General features: G+C 33.9%; 1 long non-coding RNA gene across 1 annotated transcript in view; it reads left to right on the top strand.

Moving 5' to 3' along the window:
- LOC109547200 (uncharacterized) overlaps positions 1–19,778 on the top strand; it is a 79,857-nt gene that overhangs the window by 15,971 nt on the left and 44,108 nt on the right. The window lies entirely within an intron of this gene.

Genomic DNA, 19,778 nt, shown 5'->3' with positions numbered 1-19,778 from the left:
GATGCAAGGTTTGTAATGTTTAGCCAGGTATATATGTAACTGATATTTAACCAGGGAAATATTCAAGGATTAATTTTCTAACAGTGTTGTGTGTGTACTTAGAATGGAGATAACTGGCAAACCCTAGGAGCCAGCTCATAAACTGACTATTGCAAATACTTACGTGGGTAAAAGCTGGTAGATGAGGGGAATTATTCAGGGGTCTCAAACTCTAATACTTTAAGGGGTCAGATCAGAAACATAATTTTGTGAAGCAATAAGTGTAAATCAATAAGGAGTACAGAGGCCTATGGAAGGTGGAGAGTACAGTCTCTCCTAAAGTCATTGAATTTCTATTGTCTTTAAACACTTTGAAGTCCAAACATTATATATCTACTATGAATTCCACCTCTGTCTGTGGGCTTGTTGTCCCTGGTTATAATCTGGATTTTGTCATGAATTTTACCAATGTCTATTGAAGTATCATGTGGACATTAATGGAGAAATTTAAATTTGGAATAAAGTTAGAAGAATACAAACTGGTGGAATACTGCCTCCAAAAGATTATGAAATAATGTATTTATATTAAGTAGTAAAAGATATCTGATAGTATATCAAAAAGTGCTTGTTCTTAATCATTTAGAAGATACAGTTTATGAAGGAACAGCAAACGATTTGGATTGGACAAAAATGATCATATCAAGTTTGAATATGGAATAAACCTAAAAAGAAATGTAATATGGATAAATATGGAGTTCTGAAACTAGGTCTAAAAATAAACTGACAAGCAAAAAATTGAAAGTACAATTTGACTGTATGGAAAACAAATAAAGAACCAGGATTTGTCATTGCTTGTGAGCTTAATAAGAGTCAATTGTATAGAACCATTGTCTCAAATTTGTCATTCCTATACTTCATTACAAAATAATATTTTAAGAAAATATGAAGTGATAGACCTGCTCCACCTCTGTGCTGGGCAAAGTTTGGATTCATGTTCAGGCAAGTAACAGAGAAACACAGGAAGAAGAGTTACGAAAGTGGTGAAGGAACCTAAATTCCTGTAATGTGAGAGCCCACTGAATAAACATAGGATGCTTAACCATGACAATAAAAGGATTATGAAATACTGATCTTGAAATATGTAAAGATTTCATGTGCAACAAATATAGGCTTATTCTGTGTTACTCTGTAAAACAAACATTCAAAGATGGGGGAGATCTACACAGCAATAACAAGGAATCAGTTTTATCAACAGAAGCCTTTACGAATCCAATGGTCTTCAGGGAGTAGACAACGTCCTAAACCTGGATACATTTATCAGTTAGACAGGCAATTCTATGGTGTTTTGAGGAAGGTATTATAGCATCAGACTAAGGTCAGATTACATTTGTCTATGCTGCTTGTGAGGGTCTGGAATGCTATGAATGACCTTTTATGCAATCTAATCAGAATGAAGAGAAATTCAATGAACAAATTTAAATTTCTATGAGAAAAATTCCAGCAGACATTTCCATAGAAAACCAGTTTTGATTTTGATTTGGAGAATTGTGTGTTATTTTCAATTGTATAAGCATACTAAGTACCAAAACAGCACAAAACAAAAATCAATTTACTAATTACTTGTAAAGGCAGAACATTGACTTTGGGAGAATACCTGTATATGAATATCAGTTCTGCTACTTACATTAGTTTGCATAAACTCTTTAGCTTTTCTATGACTCAATCCAACGTAAAATGGGAATAAACATATCACATGATTTTTTGTGATTATTAAATTATATAAAAAACAGCATATATTACTGTCTTTAATATATCATTTTCAGTAAATTAAAAAATTTTATAGAGAAGTCATATATCATAATCCTCACCTTAGATAACTGAGGCTCAAAGAGGCACCCCAAAATTTAGATCTAGGGCTTCCCTGGTGGCGCAGTGGTTGAGAGTCCGCCTGCCGATGCAGGGGACACGAGTACGTGCCCCGGTCCGGGAAGATCCCACATGCCGCGGAGCGGCTAGGCCCGTGAGCCATGGCCGCTGAGCCTGCGCGTCCAGAGCCTGTGCTCCGCAACGGGAGAGGCCACAACAGTGAGAGGCCCGCGTATCGCAAAAAAAAAAAAAAAAAAAAAAAAAAATTTAGATCTAATAATTAGAATAACGAGAACTAGAACTTGGATTTCTCATTCCTGGCTTCTTTTCCTTCCACATCACCATGCATTTCACTTATAAAGAAAAATGGAATAAATAAAAGGGAATGAAGCTGGTTGAAGAGGCAAAAAGCAAATATGGTTTGTTACCTGCATGAATCATGCAGATAATCCTTCTGTATTATGGAGAATTAGTCAATATTAGCAGAAACTATTGTTTAAAGGATGACTCATCTGAAAAAAATAAATCACGAAGATCCTGATTTCTTCTCTGCCAGGTATCTCCTTTTCTTCATGTGTATTTCACCCTTTGTAAGTACAAAATGTCAATGACTTGAAAATTGACCTAGTAAATTCCTTTTAATCCTTGATTCCTCTGTTGCTTCATTGATTTACAACAGTCTTGGGCATCAATTTGCCTTCCAATATAATCCTGTCATAACTAAAGGATTACATTTTTTTCTCCTGAACACATTTCAGTGCCACTGTGCTAGGAACAAGAAAATATATAATATGGTCTTTGCTCTCATTATAAATTCAATAATGGTTAAGAAGACAGGAAACTACACAAATACTTGGCAGATAGGTAGATGGATAGAGAGGGAGAAGGAGGGGGGGCAGAGGGAGAGGAAGAGGGAGCAGAAGAGGGTGAGAGATAATAGAAAAATAGATGATGAAACAGAAGGAAAGGAAGAAAGAAAGAAAGAAAGAAACGAAGAAAGAAAGAAAGACCATAAGAAAATAGGAGAGAAATAAAGTTAGTGGGCTAACTGTAACACTAGCACCATAACATGTACAGCACTGCTAGCTCATTCCTGTGGACCAGAGAATAGGTAATGTCTTAGAATATTTGATGCCAAGAAACAGCCTTGTGTCATAAAGTGTATAGTATTAATATCATGTAAGGTGAAATCAGGTATTCTACAAGATAGTACAGTGGAATGAATATGAACTTTAGAGGAAAACAATCCCAGTTATGTCACTCACAGGTTATGAGAACTGAAAATAGATATATAATCTAGCCTTATTGCCTTTATCTGTAAAACAGATACAATATCTTTTATATAGGTTATTAGGAAGGTTAAATGAGATAATATTTGTAATGTACGGGGCCTGGCATAAGTATATATATGCTTTATTTTCCTAATCCATATTTTTTATTGTCTCAATGGCTGTCATTCTTGGGGAATGTGTTGAGTTCAAATTTTACAACAGTACAAGCTTTAAAAATAAAATTAATATCAGAATTTATCTTTTTAATTAATAATATACTAGGGACTTCCCTGGTGGCGCAGTGGTTGAGAGTCCACCTGCCGATGCAGGGGACTCAGGTTCGTGCCCCGGTCCGGGAAGATCCCACATGCCGCGGAGCGGCTGGGCCCGTGAGTCATGGCCGCTGAGCCTGCGCGTCCGGAGCCTGTGCTCCACAATGGGAGAGGCCACAACAGTGAGAGGCCCATGTACCACAAAAAAAAAAAATAATAATAATAATAATAATATCTTATACTAAAGCCCAGAGAAGAATTTTTTTGTGAATTCTATTTATATAATTTGTTAGTATACAGAATCTTTTGGCAGATTTTATCTTATAATAAATTATCTCTTTATCAATGTTTGTGTCATTGTATCCATAAAGGCCTATATTAAATTTCAGCTACTTTACCCTTGAAAGAATCTCAAATTTGAACCAATTTGTGGGACTGTTGTGTTGTTAGATATAGTTATACTTTGATTCTAAGATTTGTATAGAAATGACACAATTATTTCATTAATTACTATAACTTTTCAATTTTCCATTTCTTTTAATGTCATAAAAAAGCTTTACAAAATCAAAAAATAATTTTTAAGTAAAAAATAAAAAGTAGATGGGCTCATACCCACCACATCCAAGTTAAGTATTGCCTCTAGAAGTCATGTCTCAGTGGCGTTTGAAGGACAGCTTTCAAGATTCATGATATCCCTTTTACAAAATGAATTAAAGACAAGATAAAATGAAGATATTTTATAAGCCTGGAGGTCTTCTGAATGGCAGAGCCTGCAATCAACTAAATGACTAGTCAAAGGGAAGACAAAAGAGAAAGGAAAGCCTGGTTTACAGCTTGTACTGTGTGTTTCCTCTAAGTCTGGCAATAAAGTGAGAATATTGCTTCTGTGCTCATTAATTATTTATCACCAGCTTCCGAACCTCTGAACAATTTCTGTTGAAGGAGCTACAATACACATGGAGTTATTCATCAAACGCAGATGTTCACACATTCCCTTTAAGGTTATAAACACGAATACCAGCTGTCCAAAGAAAATCAGCAGAGTTCTGATTTATTAAAAGTAGTGAATTCCTCCATATATTGAAAAGAGCAAAAATATCAAGTTCTGATAAATTAATATGGATAAAATACATATATCACCACTTGTAAAAAAAGGGTTAAAGATATTACAGGTAGGGTGGACAATGTGAAAAATGTGTCTTTCTATTGGAGAAATAAAGACAGATAAAATATATCCTGGTGTTTATATCAGTATAACTCAAACTACTACTCCTTTGGTTTTTTACTTTAGACTCATTCTACCAATTGCACAAAATCAGAGTTAAAACAAAAATCCTTTTTACCCAAATGAAAAAAAAATACGATTCTTTAATAATTTTAGTTTCTTAATTAATTAATGAAAGATTTTTGAATGCAGTTTACAATTACCAGCTTAATGGCAATTGCCAATCTCTGCTCTTTCCTTCAAAATTTTTCCATGTTACTTTTTACTTTCTTCCTCAATATTTACATCTCTTATTCACTCCTTCCACTACGACAGATTGATTTTTGACTCTATATCTGTACTGAAACTACCCTGTAAAGTAGTGATTTTCTAATTTAGTGTGCACGGAAAGCTTGTTAAAAATACAGATTCTTGGTGCCCATCCTGACAAAGTCTGATTAAGCAGGTGGGAATTGGAGTACAGAGGTGGTGAGGCAGAATTAGGATTCAGCATTTTAAATCTAGGTGACCAGTATTCCAGATAAAATTAACTGCAACTTTCCCCCAAATCTACTTTTATTTTACATTTTTAAAATGAAGTGATACACCTTTTATTCTTAAAAATTCAAGCAGTATAGAGGTTATAATAAATAAACTGAAAACTTTCCTCTTACATTTTCTCACTCTTATAACCTAAAGGTAACTTGCGTTAACATTTGGATGTGTGTCCTTATATATATTTTATTTTAGTGTATGAATATGTATAATATGATTGTATTGACATAAAACAAGAGGAAACCATATAGGCAGCCACATTTCTAGCATTGCTGATTAATTTTAATAGATATTCAATTGATCATCTTGACTTTTCCAGATAGAAAATTATCTGCAATTCATGAGAATTTTTGTACCCTCCTTACCATATTTCATCTAGTTTTTCCATGAGTGGTAATAGCAAAAAGTCTTGATTTTTCAACTACTGAATAACCTATGTATCGTAAGTTTTGTAAGGTAACTTCATCTATGTGGAGAAGACTCCCCAAATCATAATGCCATTCGTAACATATTCCCTAAGGCTGAGAATGTTCAGCTGTTTGATATTTTCATATAGATGTTATATCAATACAGTAATCTTCAATGTCTTTGAAGTTTTGGAGAAGGATGAAAATGGTGAGAATCATGTCTTTATTTGTTCTCATGAAGTATAATCCTGCCTCGCCTATTTCTTTATACATTCTATCCATTTCTTATATTCAACTAAACCTTAATCTTTCTATCCTCCATTATTCTACCTTAGAAATCTACAACTCTGAGAGGCCCTATGGTCAGTAGGTGAGTCCCTAGTGGCTACAAGCTGCTCCCATGACAAACTGAAACACTAGAAACTTTGTTGAGTTTGAAGCCCCTGTATTGGAGGTCTTGTCACTCTAGGTTCCCCTAACAGCTATACAGTTTAAAGTCTTATGAACAACCTCATCCTCCATCTTTGTCTTTCAAATCTGGCTTCCATAAACTATCCAGTATATTATAGAAAGTATATTATAGAAAGTATAGTGGTTATGGCCAAGGGACTGGAATTCGTGCTTGAGTCCAAAGCCCGGCTCAGCCACTCAATAGCTTGTGCCTTTGTGCAGGCTGCTTAACCTCAATTTTCTCATCTTTAAAAGGAGTTGATATTGGTGCTGACCTGTCTTATAAGGGTGAAAGGAACAAAAGGAATAATGTATGTGATGCACTTAGAATTGTGCTGAGCACAGAGTCGGACACCTGTGTGTGTTTAGTGTTTATTGTTCTAGATACTGAGCATAATCATTTAAACCCTCTACAAAGAAAGGGAAAGCCTGTGACCTCAAATAACCCTTGATCTCCACCTTGCTGTAACGAAGGCAAGAAAGGTCAAGGTAGAACTTCCAGCTTGAGGTAGAGTAAGAGAATATTTATGAAAATTACAAATTCATATATTTTTAAAACCTATCCTGATATACTAGATTATGAAATAAAGGTAAACATTAAGACTGCCATGTCCAAATTAGATCATTTGTTGACCTCATGGCAAAGAGAAAGTTAAAGACTCAGATTAAAAATTACACAAGAAGAACATTCTAAACATTTACAAGCAAGACAATAAAAGTACCCAACTGGCAATATAATAGTATTTGATACATTTTGTTCTAAGCACAATATAGATGGAAATACTTGCAACTGTAGCTATAATGATATTTTGTGATCTCTTTTATTCCTTCTCAAAACAGTGAACTCATTTCAATTAGTTCTCATTCTTGGCATATATTAATTCAAGACATAAACTGAAAAGACAGACATTTAAAATAATCCTTTCTGCCATCATGAGTAATTACCCGGGCTTGCTGGAAAATGTAGATTCTCTAAGGAATGGTTACAATGTAAATACTATACCATTCATTAGATTTTTTTCATAGTTAATTTTACAAGGTCATCATGAACATTCAACTGCATAAGAATTTGGGAATTAGTCAGAGTTTAAACTTGGCTTTATAAAAAGCTGTAGCCAGTGAAATATAAAATCTTACATCAGATTTAAGATTATGCATTAATGCTTTAAAACCTTGATAAAAATCAAACACTTCCCTCTAATATTTAGGGATTTAACCATTTTGCAGCCTCACTGGACCTAAATAATTAGCACTGATTTATGAAGAAAAAAACAACAGAGGTTTAAGATCACTTGTTTTCTACTAGTTCTATTTGATTAGCTAATGGTCCATCAAGAGCTCCAGAATTTAGGGAATTTAGTGGGGAAAATATTTTTGAAAACTTTAATGAAATAATGAATGATGCATAACAAACTGAATTTGTTAAACATGAAAGAAAGCCACAAGCAACAGCAGAAAAAAAACCTAAGCTTTCAAAAAAAAGGGGGGGAGGTCAATACAAAATGGCTTGTCAGTTTATAAAATCAAGTTGGAGTATTATAGATCATATCTTTGTCACAAGGTTTAACTCCCAAGCTATTAAACTGAAACTACAATGGTGATGGCATTATATTGATGCACCTTACATCTGAAAGACAGTCCCTGGTTCTTCTCAGTGGTGCTACTACCAATAAGAGGAATAGGTGACATGGATTTAGAAAAGCTCTATTCTCTAAAAAGCAGGGCCTTCTGACTGCACTCCTTTCTTATGTTCTCTTCAAGAAGTCACCAGCTTCTTCAAGCCAATAGACAGTAGTCTAAGTAGAATATTTTGGCTCTAGAGGAAAACTGAGTACAAATTACACAAAGGTAAAGAAACGGGGGAAAATTACTTTTACTGGGTTTCCCTGGTGGCTCAGTGGTTAAGAATCCTCCTGCCAATGCAGGAGACATGGGTTCGAGCCCTGGTCCTGGAAGATCCCACATGCCATGGAACAACTAAGCCTGCGTGCCACAACTACTAAGCCTGCACTCTAGAGCCCGCGAACCACAGCTACTGAGCCTGCGTGCTGCAACTACTGAAGCTCACGTGCCTAGAGCCGGTGCTCCACAACAAGAGAAGCCACCACAATGAGAAGCCCGCGCACCACAACGATGATGAGTAGCCCCCGCTCACGGCAACTAGAGAAAGCTCTCGCACAACAATGAAGACCCAACGCAGTCAAAAATAAATGAATTAATTAATTAAAAAAAAGAAAAATTCATTTTACTAATTCCTATGTATAGTAGTTTATGGAGTCTGATTTTTAAGGTCCTAGGACTATTTCCTGGGCAATGATCATAACTCATCATTAGATGGCTTAATCGTCCCACTGCAGGTTCCATGTCATTCTTGAACACCAGGGTGATATTTTCTCTGGATTCAACTCTTCTCTAACTTGGCAGTTCCTATCTTCCCCAGAATTTTGCTTAACCCTTCTTTTCAAATCTTTTTCCCTATGTCATTCTGATATTTTTGCATGCAAATCAACAAACAAACCCTCAGCTGCTTTTCACTGCTTTCAAACAATGAAGTGATTCTCCCCCAGCTAATTGTATAATTTGACGTACATCAAAACATGCTCTGTCACTGAGAATTCCTTTCCAGGCTTTTTATTTTTAACATCCCTGCCTTTAAGTGCTTCCAGACTCAGTATATTTATTTTTCCTAATTTTTATATTTTTGTATTTACGTTTTACAGTACGATTTCACATCTCATATTTTCTTTGATTTGTTATCTTAATACAACATCATTATACTTAAAGTCTATATCTGCATTTAAAATTGTTGCTTAGAATATTAGTGGAAAATAGATTCACAATTACTTAGGAAGCGGATTTTCACCACAGGCCAAAAGTTTAGTTTGACGTGATATGACATGAAACACAAGGGCAATCTCATAAATTTCCTTCCTGTTCTGTTTCTAGAGCTATGCACACCAGAAGATATGTGTTGGATCAACTAGTCACATATGGCTTAGCCTGAGTTATATATTAGATTTGTTAAAACAGTATCTTTCATCTGCAAGGTATTTCACAGCTTACATAACATGTAAAAACATGGTATAATTTATATTACTTAATTTTTATAAAAACATTGTTGTAAAGATTGTATACCAAGCTCACTGACAAAGCATCAGTGCCCCTGGTTATTAGTCTCAAATTTGAAATCAGTTCCAAGTCTTCAAATGCATACTCTGCTACTCCTTCCCCCAAAGTGCACAACTTAGCTGAATGAGACTTCTTGTATAAGTTGACTCTTACCCAAATAAAACTGAGTTAAGAAGGTTAGAATATTTTTGTAATTTCCATTTAAAAATCTATAGATAATTAAATTATATTTTTAGGAGGCTTAAAGAGAATTTTTAAAAACATAGAGTAAAAAAGTATATTTTCCTACGTGAGTTTTCCTGATTTCCAAAAGCAGAGACCTGGGGATAGATATGTTAATTATGTTTCTCTAATTCCTTTATTGCTGCTGCCACATGTTTCATAATAAAGGAAATGAATAATAATAAATGAAAACTCCTCACTTATCTATATATCTTTCCCAGTTCTCAAATTTCCATATAACATTACATAACAAAAGTAAATCTTTATTAATCAAAGGAAAAAGGTCCTCAGCATGCTTCCTGAATCCAGATTCTATATGATTGCCAACCCCAGAAGATTCTAATGGCACCCAGGAAATTATCTATGCTGTTTTTCCTGAAAGAAAGTAGATCACCAAATGCTAGATTTCTAGCATAATTGATAGGGGAAAAAAGAAAAGAATCAAAAGACAATTTTACCATATTTTATAAGTAAATATATGTGGAGCCTGGAGGACCAAGTGGTTTAATCAACATTAAACAAGAAATGAGCCTGGGGCTTCACTAGTGGCACAGTGGTTGAGAGTCCGCCTGCCGATGCAGGGGACACGGGTTCGTGCCCCGGTCCGGGAAGATCCCGCATGCCGCGGAGCGGCTGGGCCCGTGAGTCATGGCCGCTGAGCCTGCGCGTCTGGAGCCTGTGCTCCGCAACGGGAGAGGCCACAACAGTGAGAGGCCCGCATACCGCAAAAAAAAAAAAAAAAAAAAGAAAGAAATGAGCCTGGACTCAAGCTCATCTCTCCTGATTTTCAGTCCAATTATATTTCCTTTTCAATAAATTGTTATATGTTAAGAACAAAAAAGAAAGGTTTTTTTGAATATCTGACTTAAATCTGTGGTATTACAGCTGAAAATACAAAGCGGCCTGACTAATTTAACATAGGCTATTCCTTAAACCTTAAACCATGAAGAACAAATGAAGGAGCAGTTTTATTATTTTGGTGTAGAAAATTTTCGTGAAGATTAAAATACATTATGCAACACATTATACTAAGAGCTACTTTGAAAATAAAGTGGAAATCTAAGTGGAATTCTCATCTATTTCCAGAAGGGTTATAAAAAAAATTGCTTTTCAAAATTTAACATTATTAACAAAGCAACTGTAATATGTACTCTCCATTTGCTGACAATTTGCTCATGTCATAGTCAGAGGGTAGACAGAAATGAATGAATCAAGTGCCCTTTCATTTCACTAGCCTTCAGATTTAATTGAAGACTGCTTTGCTAATCTCCATCACTGGGACTCTGTGAAATTGCTTAATAGGTTATCTTTCCATTTTAAACAGTTTCCAGAGTGAAAAGGCTAAAGCATCTAGCACAAGGATTGAAGAAATACAATATTGCTAATATAGAGAGTTTCCCAATGATTATGTTTGTAAAACAGAAATACCATTCATATTGAATTACAAGACTATGCTTCTGATTTAGTCATATGTAGCTCAAATGATAAAAGAATAAAGCCACAATAAAATTGGTTGACACCTTTGCTAAATAATCATTAAGGGGAAAATCACAGGCTAATTCCTTGATACAGCAAAATACATTTTCAGGTAGCACTGTGCTTGTCCGAATTCTGTATAAATTGCTGTTAATGAAGGTTTTTGTCAGCTTTCCAGATCCTCAGTATATGTATCTCTTCCTTCAACTCAGGTCATTGGACACAGAGTACTAGAAATCTACATTTTTGTGTGTGTGTGAAAGATTTTCTATAACACATTAGTGCATGAATATATCATTCTTCTATCACATGGCAACAAAAAAGGGCAACATATTACCAACTAGAGAAAAAAATGTGTGTGTATAAAAATACATATGTATGTATATATATATATATATATAGAATATATGTTTCCATTTTTAGAATTGTTTTCCCTTCATAATTTGACACTGCAAATGTAATCATTTATAGTAGTGATCATCTCATTTTTATCAAAAGAACTAGATTGAAATTATATTTTCCTCTACTTTGAATAAAGTAAACTGTTGACAGCCACCCATAAAATGGTAGTAATTAGGTCGAAACATTATAAGAATTCTGTGATTTGGAGTCCACTTCATAGTTTCTTTCCTTTGGTTTGTATTCAGATTAGAGCCAATGACTTTCTAGGGGAAAAATTCCATAGAATGATAATAAAATAGCTATCATTTTTGATCACTTCTTTCCACAAATTTGGCTGAAATGATAGGAGTTATGCAACATAGTCTCTCTCATTTACTATACACAGCATTCTGTAGTAAGCAGCATTAACCCCTTTTTACAGATGATGGGACTGAAGAATAGAGACATTAAATGTGTAACTTTCTCCAGAATACATAGTTGGCAAATGACAGAGCTAAGTGTGGGGATCACATTTGTCAAATGCTAAAGCCTGTGCTGACCAACCTTGACCAACAGCTGCCTGTCCTGACAAGGTTAAATTCAGTGAGACGTTGATTTCAGATAATCTGATCAAAATTTGAGAAAGAGTCTCACAACTTATCTCCCCTCTCAGAAATAACTTCACAACATTCTCTAGTGAGGTATCTTGGGTAGGAAGATATACATTTCATGTGTTTGTATGGTTTACGTTATGATTTGGAAAAGAGCAATATTGAAACCAAACCATTAAAAAATCGGTCTACTTGGGGGCTTCCCTGGTGGCGCAGTGGTTGAGAGTCCGCCTGCCGATGCAGGGGACACGGGTTCGTGCCCCGGTCTGGGAAGATCCCACATGCCACGGAGCAGCTGGGCCCGTGAGCCACGGCCGCTGAGCCTGCGCGTCCGGGGCCTGTGCTCCGCAACGGGAGAGGCCACAGCAGTGAGAGGCCCGTGTACCGCAAAAAAAAAAAAAAAAAAAAAAAAAAAAAATCGGTCTACTTGTGTGTTTGATATGAAGAAGCTAAGAGATCGTTTAAAGCTTAAATATCATGGTTAATTAATATTTTTTCTAATTAAAAAGTAATATTAGTTTTCATAGGTAACTTGAAAAACAGACAAAAAAATAAATAGCAGGGAAAAAATTACTAGCCAAAGTTTCATGATCCAGGAGCAATTTACACAAATTTTCTGCTAAATTTCCATATATATATATATATATATATATATATATGTTTCATATGTGTATATGAAATACATATAAGCATATATCAGATTATACTATAATATATACTGTATATACTCTAGAATATAATATATCATAATATTGTTTAGTTATAATTATATGTTTATATTTATTTAAAGGTAGATAGAGAAAAATGTAAATCTTACATACTTGCCTATAAATCTTTGTCATATATCAGATAATTTTATTATAAAAAAAAATTCCAGAAGCAAATTGGAAAAAAATTTTGATATAAATTACCAAAATTTCCTTACAGGAAATTTATACCAATTTATACTGCCAACAGCAGCATAAGAGAGAAATTAACATCTTACAATAGGGTGGATGCTAAGGTGTGCAGCCCAGATCCCCTTTCAGAGGAAGGTTCTCACCCCACAAGCTGCAGGGAATACTGGTTGCTGATAGTTTACACCGGGTTCCTTCCCTAAAAGTTGCCCAAGATTAAGCTGCATCTCCAGAGCACCTATTTACAATGCCTGGCTAATGTGGAGGGACAAAGGTCCAGACCCCTTGCCTCAATTCAAGACAACTCTAAAGGACCACCCCAGCTCCAGATATCCCCATGGGATTGGCTTGGACTAATCCTCTACCTAATCCTGCTTCCCAGTTCCTCACAATGGTGTTTTGGAGTTGTTACCAAAAGCAATAAAGTGCCTTCAAACAAATCTTGCTCTGAGAATGTTTCCAGCACAACCTGACTTAAGACATATCAGTGGTTATCTGTACTCATAAACACGCTATCCCTCTCCTGTTATTTAAGACTATTTTTTTCTAATAGCCCTTGGCAAGGTTTTGTGCTTTTCTTCCTAACAGTCTGAGTTTATAAAGCTATTGCATATTTTGGTTATAATGAATAAAATAAATTCATACATTTTCCTACCTAAAAATAACTATTTCTTGTCATTACAAACCATCGAACAAGACTAAAGATAAACTAGGAAATATTTACAAAGAATACAGTGTTAATATGTTAAAAATGTGTAGGGCTGTTAAAAATTAGTAATCAATTACTAACACTAAAATATAGTGATTGCCAAGCGTCTTCTGTACATTTAGCTTTAGATGAAGCCCGAATTGTAAAGTAGGTGGGGGCAGACTTGCTCAGGTCAAATTCCAGAGTCTGAACACCCACTGGGCTCCTTTTCTTTGCCCACTTGCTTGGCTTCCCAGGGCCCATAAACATAGGTCCCTAGATCTCCATGAAGCATAGTTTAGAAACCTTTGCTCTAAAAGAGACATTAACTCCAAAGATGAACAATGCATAGAAAAATTAAAATTTAAACTAATGAATTTTCTATAATTCTTATTAATAACATAAATTCTTGTTAGACAAGAAGGTATAATTTTCCTATAATTCTATAGATTTAGATACAGAAAAATAATATCAATAGAGTATAGTGGGACACATAATCATAAACTTTCAATATTGAGAGCCTTAAATAGATCACTTTCAATAAATCCTTTTTAATAATTTATCTAAAGGAATTTGAAATTCAGATAAGTATTTACATTCATAATTTTGACCAAAGCATTATTTATCATATCAGACAATTTTGAACAATCAAAATGCTCATGGAAACAATAATTGATTATTTTCAAGAGCTTACTATGATTCAGATATTATGCTCAGTGCTATCACATGGTATATCCATGTGATAGGGATTAATCCATGGGCAGGGATGTAAAAAGCATGTGTTCAGAAGAAAACAAAAGCGAATAAAGGTCCACATAAATTTAAAAACAAATACAAGAGTTTATATAGAATGACTATGATCTTGATAAAACCAAAAATAAATAATTGTGTTTATACTTGCACAATTCATTTGCATTGTCGTTCTTGATTTGTCTTTCATATAGCTTCCAAATTTTAAACATGTATGTATCTTCTTACAATCAGACAAAATTTTTACTTAAAAATATAAAACATAATACTCAAGTGTACCCACTTATTTAATCTCTGAAGTAGAAATTTGCTTCTTGCTGTTGATTTAGTTAGTTGTCAAAGCATTATCCTAACTTGAATATGCTGACTTCGATGGGGATTACTATAAGCAGTAATGTCTCGCTTAGTTCATGTCTTACTTTGTCAGTAGAAAGTCATTTATGAAATTCCCTTAGAATTCCATTCCCAAATTCTCTGCATGGGCTCTGCTTTGGTTTCTCACACTTGGGATTTGTCAAGACTTCTCATAGAATGTGTGTTCTCTAGCATCATCTGTGCCATTTGGGTCACTAGCCTTTTTTTTTTTTTTTTTTTTTTTTTTGCATCACAGTGAAAAAGTACAAAATGCAATTTGTTAGTAGAAAATTGTTGGTCCAGGTTGCCAAGTGCAAATGGAGAACTGACCAGCAGGTCAATTGTGATGTAATTAATTACAGTCTTGTAACTTAGAGTTCAGACTGATACTCATTCAGTTATGCAACCGAGGGCGGGGGATGGGGGGAGTTGGTGGAGAGAGAGAACAAGTTGATTCTGTCCCAAATAGCCAAAAAGGTCATTGTGTCTTACTCTATTCTGTTTACAAGTGTAATTCATGAGAAATTATCTTAATGGAAAAAACAAATTTATGTATTTTTCAGTAAATTTTATGTGAATTTGTTTCCACAAGTTATCAGAGGCGAATGCATCAGTGTTCTTCGCTATTAAGAGCTGTGAGATTTTCTCTTTCCATTCATGAAATAATATAAAGAAAAATACTCAATTAAGATACATTTCCTAACATTTTTCTACTCTTTTTAAAAATATATAGCATTAGTAAAAATAGCTAAAAGAAAAACTAATCATTTAATATTTTCATAAACTCATATGAGTTTACTTCAGTGAATGCATTTGAAAGGAATGAGCACTTATATTAAATAATTTATTCTCATGGTGCACTAATATGTGTTCAGTTCTGAGTCACAGTTTAATCTGTAGGATATAAAAATCTAGTTTCTACACTGATATAAATTAATCATGTGTGTTGAATATACACAAGAAACAATGTCATTTAAGATTTAAAAAATTTTAATAGAACTACCATATGACCCAGCAATCCCACTACTGGGCATATACCCTGAGAAAACCATAATTCAAAAAGAGTCATGTACCAAAATGTTCATTGCAGCTCTATTTACAATAGTCAGGACATGGAGGCAACCTTAGGGTCCACCGACAGATTAATGGATAAAGAAGATGTGGCACATATATACAATGGAGTATTACTCAGCCATAAAAAGAAATGAAACTGAGTTATTTGTAGTGAGGTCGATGGACCTAGAGACTCTCATACAGAGTGAAGTAAGTCATAAAGAGAAAAACAAATACTGTATGCTAACACATATATATGGAATCTAAAAAAGAAATAAAATGGTCAGAAGAACCTAGGGGCAAGAGGAGAATAAAGATGCAGACCTACTAGAGAATGGACTTGACGATACAGGGAGGGGGAAGGGTAAGCTGGGACGAAGTGAGAGAGTGGCATGGACATATATACACTACCAAATGTAAAACAGATACCTAGTGGGAAGCAGCTGCATAGCACAGGGAGATCAGCTCGGTGCTGATCCCACCCTGGAGGGGTGGGATAGGGAGGGTGGGAGGGAGGGAGATGCAAGAGGGAAGAGACATGGGGACATATGTATATGTATAACTGATTCACTTTGTTATAAAGCAGAAACTTTACACACCACTGTAAAGTGCTTTACACACCACTGTAAAGCAATTATACTCTAATAAAGATGTTTAAAAAAAGATTAAAAAAAATTTTAATAGTTAAAAATGCAAAAATTGTTTAAAAGCATGGTTTTTCCTATGCTTTCTTCCATTTTTCATTTCTATAGCTCTCATTTTGAGTCTCTTACTGTTTCAAGTTTCCCCTAAAACTTTCAACAGTCTTGGAACCAACCTGAAATTTATTCCTACCTAGGAAAACTTAAGAAAGTAAATGAGTGCTTCCTTATAAAGTTTTATTTTATTATGCTTATCATTCAAAAATATTCCATAATATTTCCAAATATTTTTTTCTTTGATTTTGTCCTGAATGAGGTGAAACACCACTCTGAATACATAGATCCTATTTTTAAAATGTTGAATCCATGTTACCTAGATTTTATATTTTACTTGTTTTCATTTCTCATTAGAATATTTTCTCCCCTGTCTCTCTTTTCCTATGTTTAATGCCATCTCTCACGTTATTTATCTCTTTGTCCTCTTCCTTTGCAACCTTGGAGAACTTTTCAAACTTGACCTTTAGGTCAGTGATTTGATTTTTCTCAATGTAAATTTTATCTTTTATTGATTTCAGTTAGGATTTAATTTTGCCACTGTGTTTGCTGATACTCTTGCAATCTTTCATAACCACGTCAGATTCCTTTTTCAGCTCATTCTGAAAGCATCCTTTTTATCCTGTTGATTTTTCAACTAACCTTAAAGAATTTCCATTTCAGTGTTTTCTATCCTAATAATTGTTTGCTCCTATTTTATAGAGGCCAAGTCATTCTAAATTCTTTTGAGGATACAAATAAAAACGTTCCTGACATTTTCTTCTAGATTTTTCAGTAGATTATTGTTAGAGCTATGTTCTTCTTCCTTTTCTTTTTCTTGGTTGTTAGTTTCTTCCCCACTCATCCCCTCACTCCATACAGTTTTCTCAAAAGCATTTATTTCTTTTTTCTTTCATTCTTTTATTTTTTTAAATTTGTCCATTCTCAGTGTTGCCAATAAAAACCATTTACTCTTGTTTTGGGGTTTTGTTCTATTGCAATTTTCTGGTAATCGGGAACTCTGACCCAATCTAGTATATAAGGACATGCTAAGAATTACATGTCCTAGAAATATTACAACCAAAGATTTTTCATCTCCCTGCCTATAGTATTTTACTTTTTTATAATTCTCTTTCCAGAATATTCTCAACCACATATCAAGCAGGTTATGCCTATTTATTCTCTGAGAACTGTTGTCCATTCCTATATATAAAATAGAGGTTTGGAATGAAGGAAACTGATACTATTGTATTTTTTTACTTATCTCATAATAGAAAGATAATTGCACAAATTATATGTTTTTACTAATACTGATTCTGAGTCAAATAATTGATGGTAAAATATTTGTGAAATAATTTCCTATGTGTAGTTAGGTGGTATTGATTTTATAATAAATATGCTGAATGTTCTATGGTGAAATGCTTAGCCAAGTATTTATCATGGTTAAGATTTTCTTTCCAATAATGAATGAAAGTTTTTCCAGACAGTTGCTTTCAATTAGCTAATAGTATTTGGTATCATGAGCTCTATTCCTTTAAAGCTACCTAGATATTTAAAATCTGCCTAAATCTTAATGAATTTGGGTTGTTGAGAGTAGCTGTAAAGGGAGCTGTTAGCCAAATTTCATTTTAAATCAGTAGTGTGGTCTTGACTTCTGCAATAGAGTACATTAAACACACCATGACCTTTTCAAATGTCTTTATCTAGAGAACTTCTGAAACTGTCTTACAAATGTTACCCAATTTAAGCCTACAGGTGAATCTAACTCTCAATCATGCTGATATGCTTGGCCACAGAACACATGAAAAGTATTTGAGAAACTTTTTTCATTGATTTTAAGTTTTATACGATCAGAACTGTGTTTCTCAGGGAAGAGAATGCCAGGAATACAACCTCTGTGTATGTGTGTGTGTGTGTGTGTGTGTGACATATACATATATACATTTTTCCATATATATATATATATACACATTGTGATACAAATGTAGTGGTGCATATATATAATATATACTATATATACACTCTGTGTTATAGATGTTATTATATAGTATATTGTATATATATCACAATATATATGTATATATATATAGACATATTGCTTTAAACATGCTATGGTTTATATATGTAACTTATAAAGATACAAGTCTATTTGTTTAAATAATGACATTGAATTTATGGTAGTACTTTTATGAAAAAATACTTTCATAGAGATAGTAAATATCTGTTCTCAATAAAATGTTAATAAGGGAAATAAAAATATTAATAATTAAAATACACTTTGAAGTACCTGTTTTAAAATAATTCAGTAAAATAAGTAATGCAAATGTTAAAAAGGTTGTCCCTAACGGTACCAGATATCTAAAAGATTAAAAGCATACCTTTTGGAAAAAAGATAATCTATTATATCTAAAGTACCCTCATACTTTGGAAATGACCATATCCATTACAAAAATGCTCTGCAAATACACACCATTCTATATTTACAAGAACTGTGCTTCCCTGCCCGCCCCTCAAGTCTATTTGCAATGATTCCAGGGAATGAAAGTCGCTTCCGAGGCTTTTTTTTTGTGACAAACACAGAGCTGTTGACAATTATTGCCGTGAGCATTTTTACTGGTAGAGAAATGAGAAGTCTAATGAATATGTTTTCTTAAAGCTCTAGTGGTTAGGGAAATGTTACATTGATATAAGATTTAAAGTTGCCATACTGGAACATGATACAGTTGCCATATTGGAACATGACCCAGAAAGAAACTACTACTGATGAAATTTGTTGAAATAATATACTCTTCTATTAAACTCAGTTCTTCTAAACGACAACTACATAAGCAAAATGACAACTTCTTAAAGATATTTTGGCACTGTGTACAGCCATTCCCTAAAGATTTGTTTTCTTTATTAGTGATACTTACATATCAATAATTCTTTAAAGTGAACAGTACAGAAGGAAATCTGGTACTTGTCTTTCTTTCTGTACAGTTAACCAGATGGCAACTTTGCTGACTGTAAATATTTCATTTCTAATTTCCTCCTAATGTTTTATTAAAAACATCATTGAATATGATAAGAGCAATGTAATAAGTGTTTTGATGAATAAAATAAATTATGAACCCTTTCTTCCAGGCTTTCATTCTAACTAGGAACATAATGAGTGCTCTTTTACAAACTTTGATTGAACAGAACACATTATGTGTTAGTTACAATGTCGTTCTTAGCTCAGTGCTTTGTACATAATAAATACTTAGTAAATAGTTATTCAATTATTGAATAAAAAATTTTGTACATATGTTGCTGAAGTATTTCTATTATAGTTCTAGAACTAAATATTTTCTCATGTTCACTTAATCACCATAAAAACTGAAGTTCAGAGAAATTTAGCATCTTATCCAGGGTTGCACAATAAACAGTGGGAATAAGTTGTTCCACCTTAATTCGCCAAATACCACAAAAAGTGCTATTTTCACTGTGCTACAGCTGGCAGAAAAATAATCATAATGCATGGTAGAATGCAAAAAGTGATACATGACACATATATGTAAA

This window comes from Tursiops truncatus, chromosome 11 (genome assembly GCF_011762595.2).
Source record: "Tursiops truncatus isolate mTurTru1 chromosome 11, mTurTru1.mat.Y, whole genome shotgun sequence".
Classification (NCBI taxonomy): Eukaryota; Metazoa; Chordata; class Mammalia; order Artiodactyla; family Delphinidae; genus Tursiops; species Tursiops truncatus.
This window is presented reverse-complemented; position numbering and strand designations above follow the sequence as displayed.